The 18303-nt window shown below is 49.4% G+C and overlaps 1 long non-coding RNA gene across 1 annotated transcript in view; it reads left to right on the top strand.

Moving 5' to 3' along the window:
- LOC137634603 (uncharacterized) overlaps nucleotides 1-18303 on the top strand; it is a 43059-nt gene that overhangs the window by 10536 nt on the left and 14220 nt on the right. Inside the window, exon 2 of the long non-coding RNA XR_011042539.1 lies at nucleotides 14999-15651. This is a non-coding gene — a long non-coding RNA (uncharacterized lncRNA). The remainder of the gene's footprint in view (nucleotides 1-14998; nucleotides 15652-18303) is intronic.

Raw genomic sequence — 18303 nt, 5'->3', positions numbered from 1 at the left:
ATCGTTCGCAATCCCCTTCGGTGGAAGGCCGTCCTTACAAAGGACACGTCGATCTTCCACCCGTCAGACCTGCTGACCTGCCGTCGCCGTTCCTGGCTGCTGATGCGCTGTGGGCGCCCACCCATCCTGTTTTTGTAAGACAGGCAACGGTCCCTTCGGGGCATCAAGGGCGTATGCGCAAATTGGCGCATACGTCCCTTACACGCCAACGCTCTTCTGCTACCAACGATTCTGACAAAGCGCGTCAGCGCTCACCTCCGCGCCAGCACTCACTGTTGGCGGACATTGCTGCTAAAGCGTGCCAGCGCACCTTCAACCTTCTGCGCGCCATTGTTCTCCTGCTGGCCAGCGCTCTCCTGCGCGCCAGCACTCGCCTGCTCGCCCATGATCTTCCGATCTGGGCGCAGTAGGGAAGTTGAATAATTTCCCTGCTCGTCAGCGCTCGCCAGCGCGCCGTTGTTCTTCACCTGCATGCCATCTCTCGCGCGCAGTCACCCCCCGCGCCCACGAGGATGCACGTGCGTCCTCCGCGCCCACGAGGATGCACGCGCGTCCTGCGCGCCCACGAGGATGCACGCGCGTCCTGCGCGCCCACGAGGATGCACGCGCGTCCTGCGCGCCCATGCCCATCTCCCCAGCCTAATGTGCGCATACATGCGCGCCCCGCGCGCAAGAGATGTCTCTCCTTCGCGCGTGCTCAACGGTATCATCGCCCGCACGGGCTCTTCATCCTGTGCGCGTGCGAGCGCAATTACCTTCTGCGCTCCCTCTGCCGTCTCCGGCACACGCTCCTACGTGCCATCGCTCGGCCGCGCACCCTCGCCATTGCCCTTGCGCGCGCCAACATTCGCCAGCCCGAGCGCACCAACAGTCTCCCGCGCACGAATCTGGGTATTCCCCATCACGCGAGCGCCAGCGCGATCGGCAATATTCCCCCCGCGCTTGCCGGCCGGGGGGAAGGTTCCAGAAAGGTCCAGGGACATTTCTTCTCCATCTTCTTTTCAGGCGAACCCCCCTTTGGTAACTCCTCCCAGGGATCGGTCGATCCCTTTCCCTCCAGAGGGAGTATCTGACAGCGCAGCCGTCAGCCAGCAACCTTGGTTTGGGACACTGGTCAGAGCGGTCGTGCAGGCGTTTAAGCCTGTTCTCTCTGGCCTGGGCCACAAATTCTTGGCAGCTTCTACTCCCCTGAAGAGGAAAAGAGGAGTTTCTAACGTGGTAACTTCTCCGAGGGCAAAGCTGACTCCTCGTAAGTCTTTGAGGCAGATCTCCTCTCCACCCCAGACCTTTTCTCCCTCCCCTTCGGACGAAGACTTCCCGTCCTCAGGGGAGTCACGTGAGGTGAGGCGTTCCCCCATCGCACCAATGAGGGAAACCCCACCTCGCGTTGAAAAGTCTTCTCGGTTACGAGTGGAGAAGAGCATGCCCCCGTCATTGTTGGAGTCTTGCATCCCTCCCAGGAGGGAGTCGAATGACTCCAAGACGGTACCAAAGTCTTCATCAAGACTTAACCGGAGCCAGCCAGTCATTCGGAGAACGTCCGCGAGTCCCCCCAAGAAGAGCCTTTGGGGACAGGAGACTTCGCTGCTAATCCTTCAGGAGGAGAGCTGCAGGAGTGAGAACATGCATTCTGGCAGGTTCTGACCCTTATGAGGACTCTCAATGGGTTTGCTGACCCAGAGATTCCTCCTCGTGAGGGTAAAGACACGGTATTGGACCGAGTCTTTGGGACTCAAAAACCCTCTTAAGGCCAGTGCGGCTTTGCCCTGATCTCAAGGGGTCAAGAGTGCCAAGGAAAATATCGAAGTCCAGCTCTCCGAGCTTGCCGCCTCCAGCCGTTCCAGCGCCGGCAACAAGGTCCTCCCACTTCCTCGTGTACAACAGAGGAGGTACTTCGACATCGTAGAGGAGACTTGTTTGGCTCTTCCCCTTCACCATTCATTGGAAGAGCTTACCAAGGAAGTCCCTCTTGAGAGAGACTCCACCTGGCAGGTCTCATTCTCGGCGACTGAGATCCTTAGCCAGGAGAAGGTGGCGAAGTGTGCCATGCAGGCCACTTCGTGGCTGGACATCTGGCTTGGGACCTTAGGTATCCTGATACGTTTGGAGGATTTATCCAAAGGACGTACCAGGAAGGCTATGGAGACCTTTTTACTCAGGCACTCGCACGATCGAGTTTCTAGCCCACCAAGTCTCGAACTTGTGGGCTAACACCATCTTGAAACGTCGAGATGCGGTGTCAGAGGTTCCATCAAAAGGTCCCCAACATCGAGATCAGCAGGCTCACACATTCTTCCATGATGGGGACGAACTTGTTTGAGCCTAGGGACGTGGAGCAGGCCGCTGAGAGGTGGAGGAAGTCGAACCAAGACTCCCTCCTACATAGGGCTCTGACATCTAAGCCCTATAAACCTCCAGCACCTCAGCAGTCACGCCCTACCAAGACCACGAAACCGGCAGCGAAGACGATGGTGTCTAAGCCCTTTCTTGTTAAGGACAAGAAAGGCAAGAAGTTCTCCAGGGGAGGGAAGAATCCTAGAGGGAGCGGTCGAGGCCGCAAACGCTAGGGGTGGCAGTCCCCCTCCATGTACACCAGTGGGGGAATGCCTACAAAGTTGCACGAACAGGTGGCAGCACCTGGGGGCCGATTCCTGGACGATTTCCGTAATCAGTCAGGGATATCGCGTCCCGTTCACAACATCTCTAACTCCCCTGACAGCGAATCCAGTGTCATTGAGCTCCCTTGCCATGGGATCAGCGAGGGGGCAAGCCCTTCGGGCAGAAGTCCAGACCATGTTGAAGAAGGGTGCTCTCCAAGAGGCTTGACGGGTCTTAGGCTTCTTCAGTCGACTCTTTCTTGTAAAGAAGGCGTCTGGAGGCTGGAGACCCGTCATCGACCTCTCAGCTCTGAACAAGTTTGTCAAGCAAACTCCGTTCAGCATGGAGACCGCAGACACGGTCAGACTTGCAGTGAGACCGCAAGACTTCATGTGTACACTGGATCTGAAGGACTCTTACTTCCAGATCCCAGTCCATCCATCTTCAAGGAAGTACTTGAGATTCAGCTTAGACAACAAGGTTTACCAGTTCAAGGTGCTGTGTTTCGGTCTCTCCACAGCACCACAGGTTTTCACCAAAGTGTTCACCCTAATATCGTCGTAGGCACACAGGATCGGCATCCGTCTCCTCCGTTATATGGACGACTGGCTGATCCTAGCAGACTCAGTCATCCCTTCTTCAACATCGAAACAAACTTCTGGGACTTTGCCAGGAACTGGGGATCATGGTTAATCTCAAGAAATCCTCTCTGCTTCCCACTCAAAGACTGGTATATCTAGGCATGATCATAGACACCAATCTCCACAAAGCCTTCCCATCAGACGACAGGATAGCAAGGCTGAGGAGGGTCGCAAGCCCTTTCCTCAAACGGGAAGAACTTCCAGCCCAATCGTGGTTACGTCTCGTCGGTCACCTCTCATCTTTGGCTCGTCTAGTTCCCAACGGTCGCTTCAGGATGAGATCTCTCCATTGGCGACTCAAGTCCCAGTGGAATCAAGGTTACGATTCCCCGGACGTCATGATTCCTATGGTGGGTGACAGACGAGAACCTACGAAGAGGAGTGGATCTTCTCATCCTCCCCCCGTATTTGATGATGTTTTCGGACGCCTCAAAGAAAGGGTGGGGTGCCCACGTTCTGCACCACAGGACCTCAGGCCTGTGGTCAGAATCAGAAAAGTGCCTCCATATAAATCTTGTAGAAATGAAGGCTGTCTTCTGGGCCCTTCAACAGTTCCAACAATACCTGGCGGGTCACTCTGTGGTGGTGATGAGCGACAACACCACAGTAGTGGCTAACATCAACAAGCAAGGAGGTACCTTTTTGAAGCAGCTATCCCATCTTGCAGTAGAGATTCTGAGATGGACTGAAGTCCACTCGATTCCACTATCGGCACGTTTCATTCCAGGCAAGAGGAATGTGCTCGCCGACAGTCTGAGCAGAGCGTCTCAGATAGTGAGTAACGAGTGGTCTTAGGATCATCTAGTAGCCAACAAAGTCCTGACTTTGTGGGGTTCCCGGACTGTGGATCTGTTCGCGACAGCGTTGAACTTCAAGCTTCCGCTGTACTGCTCCCCAGTCCCGGATCCCAAGGCATTCTGGCAAGATGCCTTCCAACAACGGTGAGACAACATCGACGTGTACGCCTTTCCCCCATTCTGTCTGATGAGGAGGGTGCTCAACAAGACCAGAATATTGGTCAATCTTTCAATGACCCTCATAGCTCCGCTATGGCATCACGCGGAATGGTTTCCGGACCTTCTGCAACTCCTAACAAAACTTCCGAGAGAACTCCCTCCGCGACACGAGCTACTCAGACAACCACATGCCAACATCTTCATAAATCCGTAGCTTCACTACAACTTCACGTCTGGAGACTATCCAGCATCTCCTCGCTGAGAGAGGATTTTCGCAACAAGTTGCGATTAGGATGTCTGGACATCTGCGAAAGTCATCCGCATCTGTCTACCAGGCAAAGTGGAAAGTCCTGTGGTTGGTGTCGTGGAAGGGGTCTCTCCCCACTCGATGCCACTATTCCAGCAATAGCGGAGTTCCTTGTGTATTTGTGGGAAGAAATGCGCCTTTCAGTCTCGGCTGTGAAAGGCTATCGCTCAGCCTTAAGTCTAGCCTTCAGGCTCAAAGGAATGGACATTTCCTCCTCGCTGGAACTTTCCCTACTCATACGAAGTTATGAACTTACCTGCCCTCAGTCGGAAGTGAGACCTCCTCCATGGAACGTGGTTCGAGTTCTCAGGTCTCTTAAGAGACCTACCTATGAATCCCGGCGTCAATGACCTTAGATGTCAGGATGCTTGAAAACTTTAAATCAATCAATCAATCCCTATGAACCATTACGCCAGGCTTTAGATCGCCACCTAACTTGGAAGACAGTGCTCCTACTAGCTTTGGCCTCGGCCAAGCGAGTTGGTGAACTTCATGATCTCTCATATGACATCGTCCATTCAAGGGGATGGGGGGAGGTAGCGTTCAAATTCGTCCCTGAGTTTATTGCTAAGACGCAGAATCTGGTGGTGCCGGACCCTCGGTTCGACTCCTTCCAGATTTCGAGTCTTCGTTCTGTAACAGATGACCCAGACCATTTCCTACTGTGCCCAGTAAGGAGTCTGAGGCTATATCTCAAAAGAACAGCTGCAGTCCGTCTCCAGGTGCAGGCATTGTTTGTGAGCACTGGGAGGACTAAGAGGAGGGTCACCAAGAACACCATCTTTGTATGGATTTGTAGGGTGATTCATCTGTCCCTGAATCCAGACCCTCCTCCGTCACGTCGCCCTAGAGCACATGATGTCGGGCGTAGCAACGTCCCTGGCCTTCAAGAAAAATTTCTCAGTGACGCAGGTTCTTCAAGCTGGGGTGTGGAAGCGTCAGACGACCTTCACAGCCCACTACCTGCAAGACGTAACCCACAGGAGGCTCGATACGTTTTCTATCGGGCCTGTGGTGGCTGCACAACAGCTGGTTTAAAACCTCAGGCTCCTTAATGGACAAGTAGTAGAAGGTTGAGGGCATTGTTACCCGGTCTTAGTCTGCATGAATGAAAAGGTTTGTCTGGCCCTTATTCTTTTCTTCATCTTCCCCTCTCTTGGGGAAAGCAGCATCCTGGGTTCTCTGCACAGCTGACCTCAAACCACTGCAGGTAAACCATGTTTCCTAGTGTTCCTAGTATTAAGCTAATACTGTCACGTCCCCATACCCTGACGAGGTGGTATTGGGAGAGTCCTAGCCTAAGTTTCCATCTAAAGGACTACAGGTCAACTTCCTTGGGACGAGTTACACTTTATACCTTCACACACAGCTTACGTAGGCCGCAGCCCTTGCGTAGCAAGGTTCTAGCAAGGTGCAGGTACTCCTTATTGTTGAGTGCTGACACACTCAGATACCGAGTCCCAGGGCAAAGCCAAAAGCCAGTAATGGCCGGGACTTCCCACCCTTCCTAATGGGTGAGTCACCCCTATTAAATAGCATGGTTTGTATGTCAGTTACGGAACAAATGACAAATTCGTAGATAATTTGTATTTTTCCTAACTATACAAACTTTGTCCGCCAGCCCTATCCCCCTTGAAGTCCTACCTCTAAGCAAAGTGAGTCCAAGCACAGGTGGGTGTGAGGGGGGGGGGGTGTTAGCTAGCTACCCTCCCTACCACCCGCTAACTAGCGGTGTGGTAGTAAACCCTTGTTAAAATTCTAATGGCTTGTCATTTCAGGTACGCCGAAAGTAATAACCCCTATTAAATAGCTACGGTTTGTATAGTTAGGAAAAATACAAAATATCTACGAATTTGTCTTACTTCACAGATGGAGATGTGCTCTAGTTTTGCTTCATAAGGGATGCCTTTGTATCTTTATGCTCCACATCATGATGGGCATCATAGGTGATATCCAAAAATCAGTGATTTTATTGTACCAAAAATAATAAAATCTCTTGGTTATTTAGTTACAAAGGATAGAAAGTATGTGGTTATTTAGTTACAAAGGATAGAAAGTATGTGGTTATTTATAGTACTGTATTTATTCCGTAATTGGAATACAAACCTGCGCTATTTATTAATGGTATTACTTTGGGCGAAGCTGAAAGGACGAGCCATTAAAATTTTAGTGAGGGTTAACTACCCATTCTGCTAGTTTGTGGGGGTAGGGGGTTAGCTTGCTACCGTCCCACTCACACACACACCTGTGACTTAGGCCACTTTGCTTTTGGCTCGGATGGTGAACGGTTGTTGCCGTTCTTCATCCTCACCAAGTTATTTTGGACTGCCATTAATGCATTTTGTAGGCCATGGACACCGATCGTCACACCCCTTGTCACGCCTGCTGAGGTCAACGGTGTAATAGTGAAAACAAGTGTAGCGAGGGTCGGGAGTGATCTGCCTCCCAGTGGGAAAGGTTTGGGTGCCGGTGGAAGAAGTCGTCAAAGTGGGAGGCTACTTCGTGGCTTGATCTTTGATTGGGGGACCCTGGGAATCCTGGTGCGAACCGAGGATTTTTCCAAGGAACGCACCTGGAAAGCTATGGAAACTTTCCTTCTCTTAGGCACTTACACCATCGAGTTTCTCGCCCATCAAGTTTTGAACTTAGGTGAACACCATCTTGAAACGTCGGGATAATGTGTGAGAGATTCCATCAGGTGGTCAGGATTCTGATCTTGGGCACTTGTACAAATACAGAGATGTCACATCATGCCCACCCAGTTGTCGGCAAGATCTTCAACTAAGGTCTCTTGTGCATTTTTTTTTTCAGGAAGATGCAGCGAGAGACGATTATCCTTAGGGCTACTTACTACGGCAGTTCTGACTTCCTTTGACTAATGGAATTCCTTACACTGTTAAAATTGATAGCATCTTGGTTCCTGGGCATTTTACAGACACCTTCCCCATTAGATCAAGAGTCCATGCTGACAATAGGGACCCAGATGGAATGAGGGTACGATGTCTTCATGTCTGAGTCCTGCATCATGGAACCTACTGCCATTGCCATCTTCCATGATTATATTAAGGTTTGATTGCTGGTCAAACACTTCTATGCGGTGCACTACAACCCATGGTTTGTCAAAGCCCAAGTACAATACAAGAAAGTACACTGATTTTATCAGATCAAACAGTAAAAACAAAGCCTAATTTATGTGCCATTCAGTTACCCCATGTGCTATTTGAAACCAAGGGATAAGGACTATGATTACCTCCCATAGCAAGGTAAGTATGTCAAGATAGAAGTCCCTTATGGAGTGCATTGGTACAAGAGTTGCATCCCAGTTCTCACGGAAGGATTAGTGTCAGGACAGTAATGGTGGAAGAAGGTGCAAACAGGTCTCCTCTTCCACCAATCAGTTACTGCTAAGGACTCAGCCCCTTCCAGGGTAACTATTCTGAGATCCGCATCAACTTTTAGCAACCTGTAGCTGTGGATCGCTTGGTATAGTCACACGACTGGTGCACGAAGTGTAAGGAACCTAAACTCCCCCCACCTACTAGGTCCAAGTTTAGGAATCCTAAGATTATTTTTCCAGCCAGTTGGAACAGGAACCTCCTCTCACCCAAAGATAAGTCACTTTTATAATGAATGAAGGTTTGTATTTCTATCAGAATAAATAATGAATTTGAGAAGATTCGTATTTTCGCTAACCATGCAATCCTGAGTCCTTTACCTCATACTTTTCCCGCAGCATCAACCCCCTAGAAACTCCCAGCTTCAATCAAAGTGACAACTAGTTGAGTGAGCAAGCAGAGGGATGGGGCTTCTCTGCTCCTGGCCAGATAATTACTGGCCACTTGTTTACACCTTTTTATTAAAGTTTTAACTGTCGTATTATAAGGCTTTGCTGTTCTATCTCCTATGTAAAGAGCTCAAGTTTGTGTTTTTACAAATTATCTCCCGATTTTTAAATATTTGACTTAGCCGGTGAATATATAATAGCTGACGTCTCCGGCGGCTCGACAGAAAAACACAAAAACTCGCGAGCGATCGCTATGAAGGTTGCGGGTGTGCCCACCAGCGCCAACTATCGGCCAGATACCGCATATACATGTAAACAGCTCCAGTTCTTCTCTGTCGGTCTGATCGACAAGTTGATTCCATTACTCGCTGTTAACCTGGAGTTTTTCAACAGTCTTGGTGAAGTACTTCTTTTTGGTTTTGAGCTTTCGCAGTGCAGGTGTTTTTATCTTCAATTTAAACTCTTGAACTCTTTTTTGGATAGATTTAATTGTTGATGACTTTGGATTGTTTTTGGACTTTCTTTGACTTTTCAAAATGGCTGACCCTTCTCCAATTCCTAAATTTCGTAAATGTAATGCTAGGGATTGTAACAAACGTCTTCCAAAGGCCTCTCTCGACCCACATACTGTGTGTTCTAATTGTCGGGGTAAAACCTGTCAATTAGGAGATCGGTGTGATGAGTGCGTGGTACTTTCGGAATTCGACTGGCTAGAGTTTGATAAGTATTCTCGTAAGCTAGAGAGAGATAGGGTGAGGAGAAGTTCCTCTAGATCATTAGAATTTTCCTCCTCCCATGCCCCTGAACCTAATCCTTCCCCAGTAGTAGTTGTGCCTGAACCTTCTACTAGCACTCATGAACCATCAATGCGGGATATGTTACGTGCCATTCAAGCTTTGGGCGAGAGAGTTGAATCTTTAGCTACGGACCGTAATCAACTCATGGCGGATGTAAAAGAGTTAAAGTGTCAGAGTGCCACATTAGAAAATCGTGGGGATAAAGTGATTAGTGCGCAAAGTGTTATCAGTGTTGCGACCGAGGGTTCGTCTGTTCGTGCCTGTCGTTCGCCTAGTCCGAGACCTCTTGCAAGCTCCCAAGCCCCAGGGAGAAGTAATGTTGTAGGACTTATGGGTACGAGAGGCTTTAACCAACGAACAGACGTTCCCTCTATGGTTTCGGGCGTGTCTCGACCGCCCCTACCATAAGACGAGCGAGGCGATTTTCTCCTCGTCATCCGAAGGCTTCTCGCGTAAGAAACCATGGAGCAAGGTTTCGAGACCCTTAAAGCGAAAGTCAGTTCCTTCAGGACAGGTCCAGCGTCCTGGTTGTAGCCATTGGGACAGCTCTGACCCTGTGCAGTCATCGGAAGACTGCTCGCCGCCTAAACAGAAGCATAACACAGGCTCCGAGAGTCTTAGTGTAGGCAGTGTTTTGCAGTCACAGACGTTACCCTCGTCTCGAACCGCACCCACTCCTGTTGATCCTAAATGGGTTGTGCTGCAAGATATGCAGAATAAGCTTGCCTCTCTTATGGAGGATTATACTGCTGAGCAGGTTCACGATGATCCTCGCCGTTTAGCTGATCGAGATCCTGGCCGTCAGCCGCCCAAACGAGCCTTTGCTCGTCCTGTTGACGTTGACGTTACAAAGTCACGTCAGTCACGTGACGTAGAGCCTCACTCGATGCAGTCCCGTGTTGACTTTCAGCCGCTTGTGGACGTTCAGCCGCTGCCGCATGCTCGTGTTGACGTTCAGGACGTTCGCCAACCAGCGAAGTTGACTTGTTTTGACGTTGAGCGTCAAGCACCGCAGTCAAGAGTTGTTTTGACTGCTCAATCTAGGCAGTCAAGGCAGCCTCGAGTTGACGTCGAGCGTCCTCCCGCTCCTGTTGTTGTTGCTAGTCAGTCCGTTAAGCAGTTACATGACGTAGCGTCCTGGACTGCTACTGATGCTCCTGTGCGTGTGGACTCTGCTTGTCAAGCATTGCCACCAAGGCAGGTCTCTCCCTTGCTTGAGACTCATCAGTTGTCGGACGAGGTTCCTTCAGATGAGGACGTTGCTGATCCTCATCCTGATGATAATCCTTTGGACGTTTTGTCAGATGTAGAAGAACCTAAGGCTGTTCAACCTTCGATGGAATTTAAGAAGATCATGATGATTTTCAAGGATCTTTTTCCAGATCATTTTGTTGCTGTTGCTCCTCGTTCGCCTCCGTCTGAGTTTGCTCTAGGCTTAGCTGCTACCAAGCCTGCCTTTACTAAGCTAGTGCTTTCTCGCTCTTCTAAGAGGGCTTTACGTCTTCTAGGCGACTGGTTGGATACCAGGAGGAGTTTGGGGAAGACGGCCTTTGCCTTCCCACCTTCTAAGCTTGCTTCCAGATCGAGCGTCTGGTATGACACGGGAGAAGTTCTCTGCTTGGGAGTCCCTGCCTCTGCCCAGGGTGACTTCTCAAGCCTCATAGACTCTCCCCGTCGCCTGGCCATGAGACGCTCGAAGATTTGTTGGTCCTCCTCGGACCTTGACCATCTACTTAAAGGCGTATTCAGGGCCTTTGAAGTTTTTAACTTTCTTGATTGGTCTTTAGGAGCATTAAGTAGGAAAATCTCGTCTGCCGACCAAGATGTATCCTTACTTATCATGTCCTGTATGGACAAAGCCATCCGCGATGGCTCCAATGAGCTCGCCTCCACCTTTACGTCGGGAGTCTTGAAGAAGAGAGAAACCCTTTGCTCTTTCCTTTCAGCAGGAGTTACTCCCTGTCAGAGATCGGAACTGCTCTTTGCTCCCTTATCGGCTGCCTCGTTTCCACAACAGCTTGTTAAGGATATAGCTGCTTCGCTTGTGCAGAAGGACACACATGACCTGATGGCGTCCTCTGCTCGCAAGGGAGCTCCTTCTTCATCCTTTGCTGTGAGACCCAGGATCAAGACTCCTGCGTCTAGATTTATCCCGCCCTTTCGTGGCAGAGCTCCCAGCAGGGGAGGCTCTCGTGCCGAGGGAAAGAGGTAAGAAGAGAGGAGCCAAGTCCTCCCGTGGCAGAGTCTGACTGCCCACGGCCTCAGACAGCGGTAGGGGCCAGATTGAACAGCTTCTGGCAGGCCTGGGAGAAGAGGGGTGCAGACCAAGAGTCTGTTCTGTTGCTCAAAGAGGGGTACAAAATTCCGTTTGTACGCAAACCTCCTCTAGTGACAACTCCCATAGACCTCTCTCCCAGGTATCGAGAGGAGTCAAAGAGACAAGCCCTTCATCAAGAAGTGTGTCTGTTGCTAGAGAAGGGAGCGGTGGTGAAAGTCTCGGACCTTCAATCACCGGGGTTTTACAACCGTCTCTTCCTAGTCCCAAAGCATACAGGAGTTTGGAGACCAGTGCTAGACGTCAGTGCGCTCAACGTTTTTGTTACGAAAACAAAATTCACGATGGAGACCACGAAGTCCGTCTTAGCAGCGGTCAGAGAGGGAGACTGGATGGTCTCTCTCGACCTGCGAGATGTGTACTTCCACATTCCTATACACCCGGATTCCCAACCGTTTCTGAGGTTTGTTTACAGGAATGTGGTGTACCAGTTTCGAGCGCTGTGCTTCGGCCTCAGTCCTGCTCCTCTCGTGTTTACGAGGCTCATGAGGAATGTGGCAAAATTCCTTCATCTATCGGGAATCCGAGCCTCCCTGTACTTGGACGACTGGCTTCTCAGAGCATCGTCCAGTCATCGCTGTCTGCAGGATCTACATTGGACGTTGGGTCTGGCCAAGGAGTTGGGACTTTTGGTCAACTTAGAAAAGTCCCAACTGATCCCATCCCAGACTATTCTATATTTGGGGATGGAGATTCGCAGTCTAGTTTTTCGAGCTTTTCCGTCTGCCACCCGAATAGAACAAGCCCTGCTCAAAGTCCAACTAATGCTGAAAAGAGAACGTTGTTCAGTCAGGAGTTGGATGAGTCTCGTAGGGACTCCCTCATCCCTGGAGCAGTTTGTCTCGCTAGGGAGACTGCACCTTCGGGCTCTCCAGTTCCATTTAGTCTCTCACTGGAACAAGGGCAAGACTTTAGAGACGGTATCACTCCCAGTCTCCGAACCAGTAAAAGCATGCCTGAACTGGTGGGACAGCAATATCAGTCTGAGAGAGGGCCTGTCCCTAGCAGTCAAGAACCCAAACCACGTGTTGTTCTCAGACGCGTCGGATTTGGGTTGGGGTGCGACCCTGGACGGTCGGGAATGCTCGGGTCTGTGGACCTCAGTTCAGAAGAGCATGCACATCAACGGCAAGGAGCTATTAGCAGTCCACTTGGCCTTGATGAAATTCGAAAGCATTCTTCGAAACAAAGTGGTAGAGGTCAACTCAGACAACACCACAGCTTTGGCGTACATCTCCAAGCAAGGAGGCACTCACTCCCACACGCTGTACGTGATCGCAAGGGACCTTCTCATATGGTAAAAAAATCGAGGCATCTCCCTGTTGACGAGATTCATACAGGGGGACTTGAACGTCTTGGCAGACTGTCTCAGTCGGAGGGGTCAGGTGATACCCACGGAATGGACCCTCCATAAGGACGTGTGCAAGAGTCTTTGGGCGACTTGGGGTCAACCCACCATAGACCTCTTTGCCACCGCGTTGACCAAAAGGTTACCAATCTATTGCTCACCAGTCCCAGATCCAGACGCGATCCACATAGACGCGTTTCTACTGGACTGGTCTCACCTGGACTTATGTGCATTCCCACCATTCAAGATAGTCAACAAGGTACTGCAGAAGTTCGCCTCTCACGAAGGGACAAGGTTGACGTTGGTTGCTCCCCTCTGGCCCGCGAGAGAGTGGTTCACCGAGGTACTTCAATGGCTGGTAGACATTCCAAGGAGTCTTCCTCTAAGGGTAGATCTCTTACGTCAGCCCCACGTAAAGAATGTTCATCAAAGCCTCCCCGCGCTTCGTCTGACTGCCTTCAGACTATCGAAAGACTCTCAAGAGCTTGAGGCTTTTTGAAGGAGGCAGCCAGTGCGATTGCGAGAGCTAGGAGAGCTTCTACCATCAGAGTATACCAGTCGAAGTGGGAAGTCTTTCGAGACTGGTGCAAGTCAGCATCTGTGTCCTCCTCCAGTACCTCTGTAGCCCAAAACGCAGATTTTCTTTTACATCTGAGAAATGTTCGCTCCCTCTCAGCACCCACTATTAAGGGCTACAGGAGCATGTTGGCTTCGGTCTTTAGACATAGAGGCTTAGATCTTTCCAATAATAAAGATCTCCAAGATCTCCTTAAGTCTTTCGAGACCTCTAAGGAACGTCGTATGGCAACTCCTGAATGGAACTTAGACGTGGTCCTAAGGTTCCTGATGTCAGACAGGTTTGAGCCATTACATTCAGCCTCCCTGAAGGATCTCGCCCTCAAGACACTTTTCCTAGTGTGCTTGGCTTCGGCTAAAAGGGTCAGTGAAATTCATGCCTTCAGCAAGAACATCGGCTTTTCCACAGAGAAAGCCACATGTTCACTTCAACTTGGTTTCCTAGCCAAAAATGAATTGCCTTCTCGTCCTTGGCCTAAGTCTTTTGATATACCTTGCCTGTCAGAGATCGTAGGCAACGAACTTGAAAGAGTACTGTGTCCAGTTAGAGCTCTTAAGTTCTACTTAGCTCGTACTAAGTCCTTACGAGGTGGATCTGAGGCCTTATGGTGCTCAGTTAAGAAACCATCATTACCTATGTCAAAGAATGCTTTGTCATATTTTATCAGATTTTTAATCCGAGAGGCTCATTCTCACTTGAATGAAAAAGACCGATGCTTGCTTAAAGTTGAGACGCACGAAGTAAGAGCTATAGCAACTTCCGTGGCCTTTAAGCAAAATAGATCTCTGCGAAGTATTATGGACGCAACCTTTTGGAGAAGCGAGTCGCTATTCGCGTCATTTTACTTAAAAGATGTCCAGACTCTTTATGAGGACTGCTACACACTGGGTCCATTCGTTGCAGCGAGTGCAGTAGTGGGTGAGGGTTCTACCACTACATTCCCTTAATTCCAATATCCTTTTAATCTGTCTCTTGAAATGTTTTTAATCTTGTTTTTGGGTTGTACGGAAGGCTAAGAAGCCTTTCGCATCCTGATTGATTTGGCGGGTGGTCAAATGTCATTTCTTGAGAGCGCCCAGATTAGGGGTTTGATGAGGTCCTGTTGTATGGGTTGCCGCCCTTGATACTTCAGCTCCTGGGAGTCTTTCAGCATCCTAAGAGGATGGCTGGGCTTCGTGAGGAAGACAGACTAACAAGACAGAGTAATCGTCTAAGTCAACTTCCTTACCAGGTACCTATATATATTTGGGTTTTGTTATATAACTGTCAAAAACTCTAAGCATATACGCTGTAAACTGTATTAATACTGGTCTCTACCCACCACCATGGGTGTGAATCAGCTATTATATATTCACCGGCTAAGTTAAATATTTAAAAATGATATTTTGATTATAAAATATATAAATTAAAGGCCCCCCCTTCCTCCCCGATAGAGACCCAGCGGGATGAAAAGAACTGGAGCTGTTTACATGTATATGCAGTATCTGGCCGATATTTGGCGCTGGTGGGCACACCCGCAACCTTCATAGCGATCGCTCGCGAGTTTTTATGTTTTTCTGTCGAGCCGCCGGAGACGTCAGCTATTATATATTCACCGGGTAAGTATATTCAAAAATTTATTTTATAATCAAAATATCATTTTTTGTTTTATTTAGGGTGTCCACATGAACAGGGAGTGCCAATGAGGAAGCATAGTTACTGTATCAGGCAGTGAGTCGATGTCAGAAGCACGAAAACTAAAACTAAGGTCATGAATCTAGCAACAAATAAGTCCTACAGGTCTTAACTGAACCCCATGTTCTCCTCACTCATTAATAAGGCAAAGTTGGAATTTAACATCTACATGCTGGTACTAACCTTAGTCGTACTTTACTCATAGGACTTATTTGATAGCTTCCAGGCTAGTGAAGTACAGTATAGTATCATTGCTTTGTGCTACGTCCCTGTAGGGGGATTAGTCTCATCAGTGCACCTCACATTGGGTACATGAGGTATTAAGTTTTTGCCACGTTCCCAGTGCCCCTAGGTGTGTTGCTGTATATCTTTCTGCCTTAACTCTCATTGTTTCCTTTCTTACATTTTGCTGTCTGCCTTTTTCTAATGTCTAAATGTAGGATTTCCCCCTTCGATTCACTCTGGTATTTAATCGCCTCACAGGGCCCAGCCCTGGGCTATAGAGGCCAGATTCTTAAATGTAAGCAATGGTGTGCACCAAGATTAAAAGGAAAATAGAGTGGCAATCTCCAAGCTGGGAAATTATAGTGCATAGAATGGCAGAGTGGAAGAATAGTTACCAAGAACTTGAAGGGTAAGCTATATGATGATATTTGTGCATTATAATATTGCTATGAATAAAACTTTCAAATTTAATGATCTTTTAGAGATAATATGCTGTAACCATTTATAACCTTGAAGAGATTTGTGATAGACAACACTAAAATACTAGCCCCCAGATATTATTTGGTAAACTTGTTACTTTTGGAGTCTATTGTTGCTGTTCTTTGCCAGAACTATTAACACACTACTATGGTATTATGGCAGTTTTTCAATATTAAACTTAGCCGGTGATTATATCAGCTGCAGCTCTGCTGCCCGACAGAAAAACTCTACGGTCAAAATACGCCAGCGATCGCTATGCAGGAGGGGGTGTACATCAACAGCGCCATCTGTCGAGCAGGTACTTAGTACTCCATGTAAACAAAGAACCAATTTTCTCTCTGTCGTGCCACCGGCAAGACCTACTAAATTCGCTGTTGCTTACTGGATTGGTTTTCACAGATTTTGGTGAAGTACACATTTCTAGTTATTAGCTTTCGCTTTGCAGAGGTTATCTTCAATACATCCTTGCATTCTTTTATTGATTTTTGGATTATTTGTTGACGACTTTGGATAGATTTTGAATTCCCCTTTGACTAATTCAAGATGGCTGACCCTTCTCAAGTCCCTAAATACAGAAAGTGTAGTGCTAGGGACTGTTCAAGGCGTCTTCCGAAGGCCTCTATCGATCCGCACACCGTTTGTTCCAATTGTCGGGATAAAACCTGTCAATTGGAATATCGATGTGAGGAATGCGTTGGGCTTTCGGAATTCGATTTTCTCGAATTCCTGAAATATTCACGTAGGCTAGAGAGAGATAGAGTCAGGAGAAGTTCATCTCGCTCCGTTGATATTTCCTCTCCTCATGCCCCACAACCTATTCCTTCCCCTGTAGTGGTTGCTCCTGATCCCCCTTCTAGCACTCAACAACCTTCGATGGCAGATATGATGCGTGCCATCCAGGCTCTGGGTGAGAGAGTCGAGTCATTGGCGAGTGACCGTAACCAACTCATGGCAGACGTCAAGGAGTTGAAGTGCAAGAGTGCAGTGGGTAGTGACAAAGTGAGTGGTAGTGTTGTGGAAAGTGTTAGTGTTGCGCTTGAGGGTGCGTCTGTTCGTGCCTGTCGTCCTCCCAGTCCGGGACCTCTTGCAAGCTCCCAAGCCCAGGGGAGAAGCAATGTCGTACGACCAAAGGGTTCGACAGGCTTTAATCAGCGGACAGACGTTCCCTCCGTGGTTTCGGACGTATCTTACCAAGATCGCCCCACCCACAAGAAGACGAGAGAGCCCATTTATTCCTCGTCTGCGGAAGATGTTTCTCGAAAGAAACAATGGACCAAGGTCTCACGGCCTCTTAAACGCAAGTCGGTCCCTTCCGCGCAAGTCCAACGGCCCAGTTGTAGCCACTGGGTCAGTTCGGACTCGCTGCAGTCTTCCGATGACTGCACACCTCCTAAGAGAGGCAAAGCGGTAACGCATCAGGCATTAACACCGTCTGTTGCCGCACCTGCTACTGTAGATCCTAAGTGGTCTTTGCTGCAGACCATGCAGACGCAGTTAACGTCATTAATGCAGAACTTTCGTGCGGAGAAGGTTGACGCTGCACCACCCGTTAGCCTACAACCACCCACGGTTGTGCGTCCAGTGGGCGCTGAGGCTACCTTCTCCCGCACTCCAGCTTTGAGAGTCCCGCCACCCATGCGCAGTGTACCCTGCCAGCCGCATGTTGACGTTCAGCGACGCACGGAACCCTCCGTTGACGTTCGCGAGTTACAACAACAACCTAAGTTGTTTTGTTTTGACGCGGTGCGTCAACCTCCGCAACCCAGTGTGGTTACCACTACTCGCCCACAGCAGACTAGACAGTCAGGAGTAGACGCTTTGCGCCCCCGCGCTGCTATGGCTGTTGCCAGCTCACAGACTGGCCAACAGTTCCATGACGTTGCGTCCAGTGCAGTCACGCATGCACCCGTGCTGCCGGACTCAGCTGAACAGCCAATTCCTACTCCTTTGCCGCTTCCTCCTCAGTATTCAGACGATGGACTCTCTGATGATGACGACGCTGCACACTTTGACGACCCGCATACGGACATCGACGAACCCAAGACCACGCCTCCCTCCTTGGACTTTAGGAAAGTTCTTGCACTGTTCAAGGAGATGTATCCTGATCAGTTTGTTTCTGCAGCCCCACGCTCTCCTCCATCTGAGTTCGCTTTAGGCACGCAGTCATCCGCGCCTGCCTTTACGAAGCTCGTCCTCGCCCGCTCGTCTAAGAGAGCTTTAAGAGTGTTGGGAGAATGGATGCAGTCCAAAAAGCACCTTGGGAAGACAGCATTCTTGTTTCCCCCTGCGAAACTCGCTTCCAGATCGAGCGTCTGGTATGCCACGGGAGAAGTTCTCGGCTTGGGAGTTCCTGCCTCTGCCCAGGGCGACTTCTCAAGTCTAGTAGACTCTCCCCGCAGGCTAGCCATGAGACGCTCCAAGATTTGTTGGACTCCTTCAGACTTAGACCACCTGATGAAAGGAGTGTTCAGAGCCTTCGAGGTTTTTAACTTTTTGGATTGGTGTTTGGGAGCGTTGAGCAGGAAGACCTCACCTTCTGACAAGGAAACTTCCATGCTCATTATGTCCTGCATGGACAAGG

The sequence above is a fragment of the Palaemon carinicauda genome, chromosome 45 (genome assembly GCF_036898095.1).
Source record: "Palaemon carinicauda isolate YSFRI2023 chromosome 45, ASM3689809v2, whole genome shotgun sequence".
Lineage (NCBI taxonomy): Eukaryota > Metazoa > Arthropoda > Malacostraca > Decapoda > Palaemonidae > Palaemon > Palaemon carinicauda.
Note: the sequence above shows the minus strand (reverse complement) of the source record. Positions and strands in the feature narration are given on the sequence as shown.